Raw genomic sequence first — 14,876 nt, 5'->3', positions numbered from 1 at the left:
TTAATATTCTAGTTACATTTTAGAATGTAAGTATAATTGATAGTTCATAGGGAACTACTAGAAATTTTTACAACTTGGAGACAAGTTCCTACATACGAGTTTTTACTAATGGTTTTTCTTTTGAGCTAGTTAGGTTATTCTAGTGAGAACCTATTTAAGAGACCAAATATCATAAAACTTGATCTAATGTAGGTGGATCGTCACACAGAAGGGCTAGTTGATATGAGCGAGAACAACTAAAAGATAAGTGACAAAGAATCAGTATAAGTTGCAAAAGGAAAAGAAATGAGAGGAATTGATTTAGGCTAGTACAAACAAATTACATGAGTAGCATTGTGATATATCATCTAGCAACGCTCCTCCTCCGAAAGAGTCCGGCATGTCTCACAGTCGCGTGGAAAAGCAATAACTCGATATGCATTGGTAGCTGCTGAGCTTCTTGGCACTCATAAAGTTTCAAACCGGGAAGAGGATGAGGAGGCATCGAGAACTATTAGTAGGATCACCACGTATTTTATTATTGACGACCGATATAATTTCATTTTTCTTCTTCGGGATGCACTTAGTCGAAGGTTGGAGATAAATAACGATATGGGATGTAAACATGGGAAGGGCTTGAATTTCTTAACACCATACAACTCACAAAATTGCAAAACATAGGGAAGATCTTTACCCATGCAAAAAACATATAGAAGCTTGACATAAACATTGCATTTGAATGATACTGGTAGGTAGAGTTGAAAGATTTCCGCAATTTTGGCAAAGTAAGTGGTATGGGAAAAATCAATCCCTATCAAAATTGTTCTAGAAATCAAGTGTTGTAACAAGTATAAGATTAAGAGGACGATATGCCTCTCCTAGCTAGGAGGAAAACCTCGTAATAAGAGGGAATTCCTAGGTTGGATATTATATCGTCTATATTATTCGAGGTAACTAATTTAGAACCCCAGTAGTCCCCGTCGCCGGTGGGAGAATTTGAGGAATTTGAAAGAGAGGGAGATGCATGTTAAAGTTCTTCCCATGAAAAATGATCTACATCTGATTCATTTCTACCCTAGGGGAAGTATGAGGGTTCGCTCGCGTTTTCCAGATTTGGGTAGGATTTAGGAAGGCAAGGAATCAAAGCCATTGCCGTCCTCGTCTAGCGGATGGAGACGGGAAGCTTGAGTTGATAGTTCATTCGATCGGGTTGATAAGCGCATAGGACTATACAAAGAAAAATATAAAACTATAGCGAAACGAGGAGAAAAGTTGGCGAAAGGCAATAACTTAAAGAAAACCCTAAATGATGCCGGAGGAAATTGAGATTTTTTTATCAAATAGATGCCGGAATTGTGAAGTCCTAAGAGAAGGAAAAGATTGCAGAGGGTTATCAAAACATGGGGTAAAAAATTAAAAATCCATAGGAAAACCGCCTTTATATAGGAGAGGAATTCTTAAGGTTATATAATCCGAACTATCCGATTTAACGACTCAAATTAAGTAAGAATTAAGTTTGGCTGGAATGACGCCAAGTGCCACTTCGGGACTCAAATTAAGTAAGAATTAAGTTTGGTTGGGATGACGCCAAGTGCCACTTCGGGCGGTTAACGCAACAGGCGAAACATAACTTGATATTGGTTGTTGATTGATTTGCTCAATGGTCCGATTATTAAATGGTCAAAACTAGGGTTTAGGGAACCGTGGTGTGCACAACTCATTAATTACAGTGTGTGTTGGACAACCCTCATGAGCCATCATTATATGGACAAGTGAAAAGACACGAAGAAAAGCCTCCGTGCAATTCATACTCCCGATCGGATTCTTGAAACCCAAACGTCCCAGTAGGGGGGAGTCGATGACACGGACGGAAATTCCCATATAAGCCAATTGATACGATCTCTTGAGTATCATAAGAATTCTTTACGAAACGTAAAAACTCTTCTTTATTATTTCTCTTCCCAAAAAAAATCTAGCACAAGACGACTATTTAAAGATAAGAAAAACCTAAAATCCTAATATAACTAGAAAACACTAAATAAATACTAACTATACTACCACTAACACACGGCAAACATAAACACTAACCTATACTTTTCTAATTAATTAATTACTAACTACTAAATAAATCAATAACTAAACTATTAATTGAAATAATAATTATAATCGTAACATTCATCCCCTCTTGAAATGAACCTTGTCCTCAAGGTTCGATCAATTTGGCTGTGTTCGGGCTCGAAAATCTAAAATAGCCTCTTTTCTCTTTTCTAATAAATTTGCGCATATACTTCTCCTTTCTCTTATCTTGTTGCACTCATTACCCCTTATCAATGTAAGTGTGTCGACAATCAACTTACACATATATTCTGTATATAAATGTATGTTTAATATTTTATTTCATTCACATTCATCAAATATAACATTGTTGTGTTCTGAAAATTCCCTATGTTTGTGGTTCAGATAATAGAAGGCACGGGAGGGGCACATGCTATTTTCCATCCAACTTAACTAAAAGAGTAAACGGTAGACCAATTATGTCAAAAAAATGGCATGATTAAAGACTAATATTGTAACACCAAAATATTTAGGGACAATGTTGAAAAGTTGATAAAGTTGGAGGACGAAAAATGTAATTTTCTCCAATATCGTTAACCATAATGCCTCCTCATAAACACTTCTGATAGATGATAGATCAGCACAATCATTGGATCCTACCATTAAGCCTTGATTATAGAGCATATATTGTGCAGCAAAATTTGGCTAGCAAATACGTCTCATTCATTATGTAATATTCCATATATATATATATATATATATATATATATATATATATATATATATATATATATATATATATATATATATATATATATATATATATATATATATATATATATATATATATATATATATATATATATATATATATATATATATATAGGGTCCATTTGATATACACCCCTAGAATGGAAAATATATAGGGATAGGTCCACCCCTAAAATTCTTTCTTTGAGATACCCCCTAGAGATGCAAAAGTACTATTGTGCCCTTAAGTGCAATTTTCGCCCAACTACATTCAGTATTTCCGTCCCTACATTCAGCATAATGCTGAACTGCATTTAGCATTTTGGGCCTGCATTTATCATTTTTCTAGATTATTTTAATAAAAAATATAAATTCTTATTTTCTTATTATTTTTTATATATATCGTATTTTGTATTTTTTTAATTTTTTTAATTTTTAATTTTTATATTTTTTTATTTTTGTAATTTTGTTAATTTTTTTTTTAATTTTTTTAATTCTTTTAATTTTTTTAATTTTGTAATTTTTAATATTTTAATTTTTTTAATTTTTTTTTTGATAAATTTACAGTATTGAATTGACTATATATGACTACAGTATACCACAATCATGTATAGTTATATGTAATCATGTACTGTCTTTTTACCCCAAAATTAATCTAAACAAACAACAAAATTCAGAATTTAATCTTGATATTATAAATCAACTAACCCAAAAAACAAATGAAAAAACACAATCACATGCATATAATCTTCAAAACATGAACACGCATTACTATACATTAAAAAACACATAACATACATATAAATATATGTTACTACACGTGACTATAGTTATATACAATTATCTATAGTTATATAAGTAACATAAGTCTGGAGTACTGTAGCATGAATCCAACTTCACAAAGGCACTTCATCGAATTTTATTCTCTGCATGTCATAAACCTATAATAAAAGCAAAACTTGCGACAAAAAAATACGAGTTAAATAGCAAAATGGAACATGCGAGTTAGATTACATGAAAAATACAAAAAAAAAACATAATTGTTTTGTTGATAAAGTTACTGAACTAAAATCGACTACAAATGACTATAGTATACTACAAGTCCTATATATAGTCATGTATAGTTACATGTAGTCATGACTATACATGACTACATGTGACTGACTATATATGACTGTATATGACTAAATATAACTGTATATTCACCTGACTCAAATCACTCATGTAAGTAACCACTACTGGTTAAATTTCTATTACAGACAAACAAAGCTCTCACACATTAGGCATTTCAAATCATCTTCAAATAAATACAAAAAAAAAAATTATATATGATTTATAATAAAAAATCAAATTACATGAAAAATACAAAAAAAACATGATTGTTTTTGTTGATAAATTTAGTGAACTAAAATCGACTACAAATGACTATATTATACTTCAAGTCCTATATATAGTCATGTATAGTTACATGTAGTCATGACTATACATGACTACATGTGACTGACTATATATGACTGTATATGACTAAATATAACAGTATATTCACCTGACTCATATCACCAATGTAAGTAACCGCTACTGGTTAAATTTTCATTACAGAAAAACAAAGCTCTCACACTTTAGGCATTTCGAATCATCTTCAAATAAATACAAAAAATAAATTACATATGATTTATAATAAAAAAATCAAATTAATCCAAAGAAAAATATTTTAATATTAATTGTTCATAGATCTTCAAAAACATAGTAGATCTGGTTTTTTTTTTTAAATAAATACAGTAAATATATACGAATCGAAAACCACCAATTCCAGATCTAAAATTCACCATTAGATCTGACACAATTTAAAATTTTCGAATTCAGTTTGTTTATAAAAAAAAATAATAAAATAAGGTGAAATAGTGATAAGAATTCAGATCTTCGAAAAATAAATTAAAAATGGATTGGCATTCATAAATTAAAAAAAATAACTTAAAAAAAGTGAAGTGGATTAGTATCGAGTTCAAGACGGTGGGAGGAGCAACGACGGCCGGCAGCGGAGCAGCGGAGCACGGCAGAGCAGCGGAGCACGGCGGAGCACCACGGAGCAACGGAGCACGACGGAGCACGGCAGAGCAGCAGAACAACGGATGATTGGGTAGAGATATTGTAACCAAATATACCTTACTTGAATACATTAAGGATCTGAACAGCAACATGAGGTTTCCATAGAATCCAAATGTATTGATTTATGTCCGCCCTATGCATAAACGAAGGAAACCCTAATTTCCAGGCAAAAGTTTTTAGCCTTGTCACTGGGAGTTTTTGTTCTAATATTGCGAATAATGTAATCCTCTGATGTTTAACTATGGTTTTGAGATGATTGAAAATGGGTTGCTGATTAACCTCGCGTGCGTTCCAAATCAAGCCCGACATATTAATCTTGTTGGTTGGTGGAGAAATTTACCAGTGACCATGTAACTCAATATGTGGGAGGCACATAGTATCTACTAGTAGGTGGTGGAATTGTTTTCTTCTTAACTCCACCTTTTCTAGCCACTTGAAATTCGATGTCCGATTTTGGAGATAACGAAACCTCTGTTTCTTCGTCATCTTCTCAATTAGAATGATAGACTGTGAGAGCATAGTTTTCTTCCCCTTGCACTTGTAACGCTATCATCCACTTTGGGATCATTCCTCCCGTTGACAATTTGTTCCACGTCCGTTTGCACGACAGGGTTGTTGTGGATGCTAGGGTCAGATGTTGGCTCAGGAACCCCATCACCGGCTGATTTTGAGTTATTATTCTTAGTTTCAATTGCATGGTTGTGTTTACTCGTATCATCTACAACGGTGTTTTTAATCGGGGGCTTTTCATTGTGCGGGTTACTAATGGCAACAACGACGGGAGACTTGATGGTATTTTCCTTTTTTTTTCAGGGTCACTGCAGAGGTTTGTGGAACGGAGGTGGCAGCTAGTTGCATATGTTTTCCTACTTCTGACAACTTAATCATCGGCTCTGATTCACCTCTATGTAAGATACGTTAGGGCTGCTCCATTGTTAATTTGGTTTTGGCAGGAAGCTTTGTCAACCCCTGATTTTTCCGACAAGCTCAAACAAGATGCCCTAAAAGACCGTAATGGGAGCAGAACATATGATTCCCGTCGTACTCCACTTTCTGCCACCATCCATCTTCCTTTGATGTACAAATGACTATCGATTCCGGGCTGTGCTACATTAACCTCGATACACACCCTTTCATAATGAGTGTGTGTAAAGGCTAGTTTCCGATCATCGCTTGGAGAACCATACCTAGGGCTACATGTTGGTTGAAATACCTACACGCAAGTGCATGTATCGTACAAGTAATATAGTGGACAATTAAATTCGGATATCGAACCCACAGAGAATATTTAATTACTTAATCCTAGGCGCTAAATCCTAACAATTATTATCAAGCCCACCCTACACAGTCGAATTTTGAGAGAATTAACTAAATCAAACTAAATTAAAAAGCAAGCAAAAACTAGAAAGCAATTTAAACACTAAGATTAATCAAAGTAGACAAGCCTAGGATTTTATTATTCCCCCTATGTGATTATTACTCCCCCAATTCCTTCAATTATGCAAGCAATTAAACCGAATTTTTGACCTGAGATACTAAAATAACCATAACCCGCTTCCGTGTGTATTACGATTCTAATACTCTAGATTCAATTACTATATTTATATACAATTAATTCTAGAACACAACATTACACACAAATCTCAGTAATGGCTACCTAAGAGATTAACTATATTCCTATGTTAATACCACAAAGGCTCTTCTACCACAGTTGTAATTATTAACCCGATCTTCCGATTCATGCGATTAACAATAACATAAAAGCACATAAAGTGGCCAGTTTCATGAACTTAATAAAACAAGTAGAAAAAATAATCTGAAATTAAAACTTGCATAAAATCATAGAATTGGGTTGATAAATCCCACATAGGGTTCCAAATATAATCCTAGAAATAAAGACTTAGCTACTCATGATTCTTATGATAAAGAAAATAAAATAAATAAATAAAATAACAAAAACTATGCTTGAGTCTTCGTTGATCTCATTCCTCGCTTTTTGTGGTGTATAATTTCGTGCTTATGGTGTAGGGACTTGTTGCTTTTATAGGCTTTTCTTGATAAGGAAGTAGTGGAAACCTAATAGGAATCAATTTACGCCACTTTCCTCCATCAGAATTTGTTCTTCGATTTTCTCCATTTTGGAGTTCGAAATTTGGAATGTTGCGTAAATAATAATTGTAGCCCTTGAAATTAGCTTTCCAATGCCGCAAAATCAGCTGATTTGGAATTTGTATGAGAGAGATATGCTCGAAATGGTGGACACTGTCAAAGTTGTGGCGAGATTCCTTCTTCCAATTTGATTTATTTCCTTATTTGCAATTTTTTCCTTTCTTTTTGATCTTTTTTCCTTCATGGACACCTAATTCTCGTTTTCACCTATAAAACACAAAATCAATCAATTAAATTTTGTAATTAATGCACAAATATAATTAAATCTAAACAAAAGATCCACGTAAAGTAAACGTATTGAGCGTAAAATTTACACTCAACACTACACCCATGCGTTCCAAAGACGACACATTAAAATCCGTTAGTGGTAATTTAGGGAGTCTCACCCAAACTGCCACTTTGCTGCTATCTTTACCAATTGCAAATTCCGGGGTCCAACGGAACAATCTAAACATGCAATTCTATATACTGTTAGAGTTGCGAGAAAGAGCTAACTTCGCGTCTTTGACATAGCCCATATGGATACTGATGTGACGTGGGTCAAGGAATCCTATGGCTGGTGCCGAAGTAAGATTTCATTCCGAATTGATGTGTGTGCGGATATATTGCAAGCTCGCGCGTTCTGCCCAGAATTTCATGATCAAGGTGTTATCGACGTGGCGATTCAACTGATCCACCTCTAGGAGCGTAAAGAGTACCGCCGATGATTGCTCGATAGAGGCGGTGGGCCTTGGAGCTAGGGCGACAAGAGGAAGACGGGGAGGAGATATATTTCGGTGTGAGGATAACATCGCCGCAAAGGAGGGCCGTGGTTGTTGCCCTGCAGGCGCCAACGGCTGATCCGGTGGTTACATGCCGCCGGCTGTAGGGGAAGATGCAGTTGAAAAGACCTAGGGTTAGGGTTAAGGACAGGAGAGAGGGGAGAGCGTTTTTTTAGTCAAAGCTAGTCAAATCAATTAAAATTGTCCGACAAAGCTTTGATTAGTCAAAGCAATTAAAATCGTCCCACGCACGTAATTCACCAAACAATACTTTAAAAACGAATTTTTTTTTAACCATGAATAAATTACGATTTAACCGATTCTTGATTCTTGTATCTATTTAATATAATATAATGAGATAGATATTTAAAAATTATTTCTCCAAATTAAAAGCGGGTTTATCTTAGTCAAAACAATTAATATCGTCTTAATTTACCAAAAAATAACTTTAACCACGAAAATAATTTTTAACATGATTTAACTGCCTTTTGAAAATTGTATCTATTTACTATAAAATAATAGATATTTGAATTATTTTTTCAAATTCATACGGGTTAATCTTAGTCAAATCAATTAATATCGTCCTAATTAACCAAAAAATAACTTTTAAAACGAAAATATTTTATTACCTTTAAAAAATTGTTATTTAATCGCATTTTGAATCTTGAATCTATTTACGAGAAGAAAATAAATATTTCAAAAATTATTTTATAATATTAAAGCGGGTTTATGTTATTTAGAACAATTAAAATTGTCCTAATTTAGCAAAAAATAACTTTGAACACGAAATAATTTTTAACCATGAAAAAATTAAGATTTAACTGCTTTTTAAATCTTTGTTCTATTTAATATAACGAGATAATAATTTTAAAAATTATTTCTCAAAATTAAAACGGGTTTATCTTAGTCAAAGCAATAAATACCGTCCTAATTCACAAAAAATAACTTTAAACACGAAAATAATATCTCAACCTTTAGAGTATTATAATTTATTCGCATTTTGAATCTTGAACCTATTTATGATAACGAAATAGATAGTTTAAAAATTATTTCTCAACATTAAAGCGGGTTTATATTAGTCAAAGCAAATAGACTCTAATTAAAAAAAAAATCATAAAAGATGCTCTCTTCTCTCTCCTACCTCACGCTCCCAGTAACCCTAAACCTAAGTTTTTAAAGGCCGGCAACATGTAAGAATCACCACGGTTTCTTGCGGGTGGTCCTGCCCCCTCTGCAACTCCATCGTCCTCCTCTTCTCCGCCATCTTCACCGGAAAATATCAACCTGTTGGGTCGCATTTTTGCTCAAGTATCGATTCCAACATCACCTATGCCTCATCCCTCTTGGTTTCATCCTATCGCTTCTTCGCTTCCACTACAAGAGTTTACTTCTATTGAGGAGGTGCCAACATGTTTCTTCTCCCCGCTTGAGATGGACCTGACATCAAAGCAATATTGAAATTTTCCAGTGGTCTCCACGAGATTCACTCAAGGATATATTATCTTCACAAATCTTGCTTAATCGATCCTCGCCATGTCTTGATCATCCCAGGATCATATGAAGATATGATAACGGCGCTCGCTCGAGATTCTAATTCCATAGGAACCTCCATGTTCCGAATTTCTCGCTGGACTAGAGACTTTAATTTTGATAAAGATAGTACCCGCATTGCTGCTTGGATACGGCTAACACTAATCTTCCTGAATCATCTAATGCAGCAGAAGATCGGGCAACGATCTCGGGAGCTGTTCCTACAGGGGATCGTTTTGATGCCTTGGAGCAAGATAATGTAGAGGAGCTAGGAAGACCTGCTCCCGTCGTCATTACATGACCGCCTTCTGAGTTGGAAATATCGACAATCGAGGGTGATTGAGCTAAGAATAATCCAGCTCCTTCACCAACGGGAATTATAATGGGTGATCAAGAGAATAATAATGATGATATTACTATACGCAATGATCTCTTCACAAATCTTGAATCACAATTTGTTGATGAAGGGTTACTCTCCGATGGTCAACAAAGGGAAGTGGACTATGAGGTGACTGATGAACAAAATACTAGGTTGGATAATCCATTGGAAGCGGTAGTTACAACTTACAACCGTTGGAAATCAACAACATCAATCACCTCTCACTAATAAACGGGTCCAGGTCGTCCAATGAAGTTTGTATCTATTTACGATAATGAAATAGATATTTAAAAAATCATTTTTTAACATTAAAGCGGGTTTATGTTAGTCAAAGGAATTAAAATCGTCCGACACACATAATTCACCAAACAATACTTTAAAAACGAAAATAATAATTAACCATGAAAAAATTATGATTTAACCACTTTTTGAATCTTGTATCTATTTAATATAACTAGATAGATATTTTAAAAACTATTTCTCAAAATTAATGCGGGTTTATCTTAGTCAAAGCATTAATTATGGTCTTAATTTAGTCGCATTTTGAATCTTGAACCTATTAACGATAACAATATAGATATTTGAAAATTATTTCTCAACATTAAAGCGGGTTTTTGTTATTCAAAACAACTAAAATCATTATAATCGCAAATAATCTATGCTTTCTTCTCTCTCCTCCCCACCGTCCCAAGACCTAACCCTAGCCTTTTTGACCGCCGCCTGTTATGTCTGTCTCAAGACTCTCAACGCCGGCACTCGTCGGCGACCAACATCTGTCAGCTGCTTGGTCACTTTCGCCGGAGAAACCCAACCATATGGCTCGTACTTTTGCCCAGGTAACCTTGCCTTCAGCCCCTAAACCACTACCAGCCTGGTTCAACCCCATCGTACTTCAAGATTCTCATTGAGTTCTCAAAGGCTCATATAGGTGTTGTATGTTTGTAGGTATACCCGATTTGGAGCCCGAGGAGTGAAGTTGGGAATCGAGTTCGAGAATCGGAAGGAGATCGTATGCAGGGGTTGTGGATTGTGTTGGCTCTGAATTTAGTTATGTGGTTTTATTTGTATAATATGCTTGTAAAAACTTTTGATACATTTTTAGGTATTTTCTACCATTCGCTTCCTCCGATCGATCATAATTATTAAAAGACAATATGTGTAATAGTAATTAGGATTACCCTCTTTTGGATATTTAACCGGTAATCCGTAGTATTTTGTAACCGAAAGAGAATTTTTCTAACTATATGCATGCACGCTTTTCGGCTAGTAACCTCTTCGTGTTTTGTCTCGATGTTTGAAAATATTCTCATATAGATGCTCTGATTAGAAAATAATGAAATTTTAGGAGTCTCTGCATCTCTCTGTTATCATCATTTTTCATAGGTCTTTTGCATGATTTGGGTAAGTATCTAAATAGTTATGATTTATTTCTCACTACTGCACTGAAACAACGTCATACGGGTGTTTTCCAGTATAACTGGAGTTTTACTCACTCAAATGCCTTGTTTCCACTTTGAAAATGTTTTAAACTTAGTTTTCTTCCTTGGGGTAAAATTTGGTATTTTTTGGGTCAGTGAGGAATTGCTTATGCCTCTCGTCAATTGAAAGATTACGAGAAGAATTACCCGACGCACGACTTGGAACTTACCGCCGTTCTTCTCACCCTCAAAATTTGGAGGCACTATCTCTACAGAGAGAAATGTTCGATCTTCACCGACCACAAAAGCCTAAAGTACTTCTTCACCCAAAAGGAACTTAACATGAGACAAAGAAGATGGCTCGAACTGGTCAAAGATTACGATTGTGAAATACTTTACAACCCCGGTAAAGCTAACGTTGTTGCCGATGCTCTTAGCCGGAAGTCCATGTGCGCTTTGATCATTGAACCGCCGCTCATGTCGACTATCAAACCCGCCTAACTCCTTGATGATCAACTTCTAAAATTCCGAGAAAGCTTATCAACCGGTCGAAATCCCAATTTCGCGATCTCCGGCAGCGAAGTCTTAAAATTCCAAGGAAGAATTTGCGTTCCGGCAAACAAAGAGATAAAAGAATTAATTCTTGGCGAAACTCACAAAACCCCCTACTCTTGCCACCTGGGTGAAAAAAAATGTACCAGGACTTGAAGAAATTATATTGGTGGCCCGGAATGAACAAATACATACCCGAATTCTTGTCCGAATGCCTAGTTTGTCAACAAGTCAAGACAGAACACCAACGGCCCGGCGGACTTCTTCAACACAACCTCATACCCGAATGGAAATGGGAAAGAGTAACCATGGATTTCGTTAAAGGATTTCCGAAAACTCAAAAAGGTTCCGACTCAATATGGGTGATAGTTGATCGCCTAACCAAATCCGCTCACTTCCTACCGGTCAAGACTACCTTTAGTCTCGAAAAGCTAGCCGAACTTTACATCCGAGAAATTGTCCGACTCTACGGGATTCCTATATCAATAATTTCCAATTGAGACAACCGATTCACTTCAAAATTTTGGAAGAGCTTGCACGAAGCAATGGGGACCCGTCAAGCCTTTAGTACGGCATACCATTGTTGGGATACAGGCACGTGTACGCAGCGGAAAACAAAAAATTTATGCGATTTAAACAATTTTAAACACATATACACATGCCCGATAATTGAAAACAATTATTGTGTACCTTTGCGCTTCCAGCGAAATTAAAAACAACATACATGCTTAACTATTTAACCAAATTTAAATCAATTAACATGCTCGCGTTTAAATCAAATAACATGCTCGAAACATATAAATCAATTTCATGTAATCACATAAAATCATACAAGAACGAACATACAATTTTAATTTAAACGTAATCGAATTCATCAACAATTGATTCGAAGGTTTACCTCTTGAAGCGTGAGGTAGACGCACCAAGCAAAGCGGGATTGCTACGAAAAACCAATCCGGGGAAGCAACGGCGAGAAGGGCCACGGCGGCGCGTGTGACTCACGCGCGGTCTTCGGGCAGCGCGCGGGGATGCGTCAGGCTTCGGCTCGTGTGCTGCTCCTCGATTCTTCGATCTTCGATCTTCCTCCTCTCGGATTTCACCTCGTATACTTTGATCTATTAAAAACGTGGCACTAGACATGTAATAGTTAGAAATAACGGAAGAAAAGAAAGAAGGAAAGGAATACCGAAGGGGATCGGCCAACGGATGGCCGATTCCGGCAAGACGGCGGCGGCGACGCCGGTGGTGGCCGCGGGAAAGAGTGGCCGAGAGAGAGAGGGACGGCTAGGGTTAGGGTTAGGTCTTGTGTGTTTGTGCAAGACCTATAAATCATGTATTTATAGTGTCTTGCATAAAACCCTAACGGGCTTAAGTTGGACCGTGCCCAACAGCTTAAGTTCGTTAGTTCTTTTACTTGCTCGTCTCTCTCAATTCAATGATCGGAAAATTGTAACGATTACATTTTCGGAATCATTATAATGTCCTCGTCATTACAAATGACAACTCTCAATTTCCAACTTTTCAAAAGTGGAAACCCTAATTCAGTGCACTTTCTAAATTTGGAAACTTCCCGATTTAGAAAGTTCCCTAAAACGTTTGCCTATTCTTTTCCTTTTCTTATTCTCATACATAATTCCAAATTACGAATGTTGGACCTAATCATATTGACTTCCAATCATGCAAAGATAAACTATTTTATCTCTGACCGTTTATTCAAAGATCTCATGTGCACGAGCAGTGTGACCCTCGATGGTTCAGGTGTAAGCTAGGCGTGGGCCCACAACTCTTTGTGGTCAAAACTCGTCCCTTAGAGTTACGATTAAGATGAAGCTCGTTTCACCTTAATCACCCAACGAATCAAGATTGGCATCTAGCAACTACGCGTCCTGATTCCCTAGATACAAATGAAGTGCGTGCAAGAACCTTCAGATATAGTTAACGTACAGTACAGTCCCTTCGATTCATATGTCCCGATTGAACTAGAGGCATTGGTTCGTCGAGACCTCTTTATATGTTCAATGACTGTGCGATCGTTCTAAGTGTTGTAATCATTACGTGCATGACTTAGAGAATCGAATTCTCTAATCATCACTTAGTCAGCTCTGGCCAGAGACTTAGAATGATTACAAAATTTCAGAACACACATGACATCCAAGACTATTCTAGCGATCCAATCCCCGACTACAATGCACAGACCTCCTACTAGATTTCGGACTGTACGAACATTGGCCCTTGGGATGGTCATCGGTGGAACTCAGGGACAGGTCACGATACAGCTGGTCCTATAGTGAAGTCACGGTGATGTCTAGGTCATAAGGACTAATGGTGTACAACTATACCATAGATATCTCTACACGATTATTGAAAACCACATAGAGATTTCTAGGGTAAGGGAGTTCAATGAACTCATCAACTTACGAGCACCCACTTATGCATGTCGATATCACAATACCGTTTACTGATGAGATGCAGTACACATACACTAAGTGCTAGTCTCTTAATGGGAAAGGCCGATATCCTCATTGGTGGCGTAACCCTTCGACTAGGAACACGTTTAACAGTTATAATACTTAAGTAAATATCTCACGATCCTAACGATCAATTACTAGTACTTGTAATAACTGTAAGGACTATATCTATGCTTGTGACAAAGGGACAAAGATATAGAATGCCAATGTGTTTTATCGTTAATACGAATAAAGGTTCGTTTATTACAATCATAAATACGAAAGACCACACCTCATGTTGGCTTCTTGGTCACCTACTCTAACAATCTCCCACTTGACCTATAGCCAACTACCTATGAATCGCAATCCCATCAACTCTCGATGTTTCTGATGGACCGATCTCGGTAAAGGCTTCGTGAAGGGGTCTGCAACGTTCTCTTCCGAGGTGACTCGTTCTACCTTAACTTCACCTCTATCAATGAAGATATGCAATTTATGCAATAAAAAAATACAATATATGCAATTTATTATTCCACATATATCCGTAATTGAAAAGGTCAAGAGAAGATGGCTTGGTGGGCCATAGTCTTAGTGGGGCTATGCATATACACATTACGGAGATACTAAAAGTATACCGCCAATACTTCGCGGTATTTTAGTTTTCCCCAATTCTCTTCCCAAATACACCGTATTTCTCAAAAAAAAACCTGTTGTACGTCTTCCTTCCAAC

This window comes from Erythranthe guttata, chromosome 10 (genome assembly GCF_056151865.1).
Source record: "Erythranthe guttata isolate IM_541 chromosome 10, IM_541, whole genome shotgun sequence".
Classification (NCBI taxonomy): domain Eukaryota; kingdom Viridiplantae; phylum Streptophyta; class Magnoliopsida; order Lamiales; family Phrymaceae; genus Erythranthe; species Erythranthe guttata.
This window is presented reverse-complemented; position numbering follows the sequence as displayed.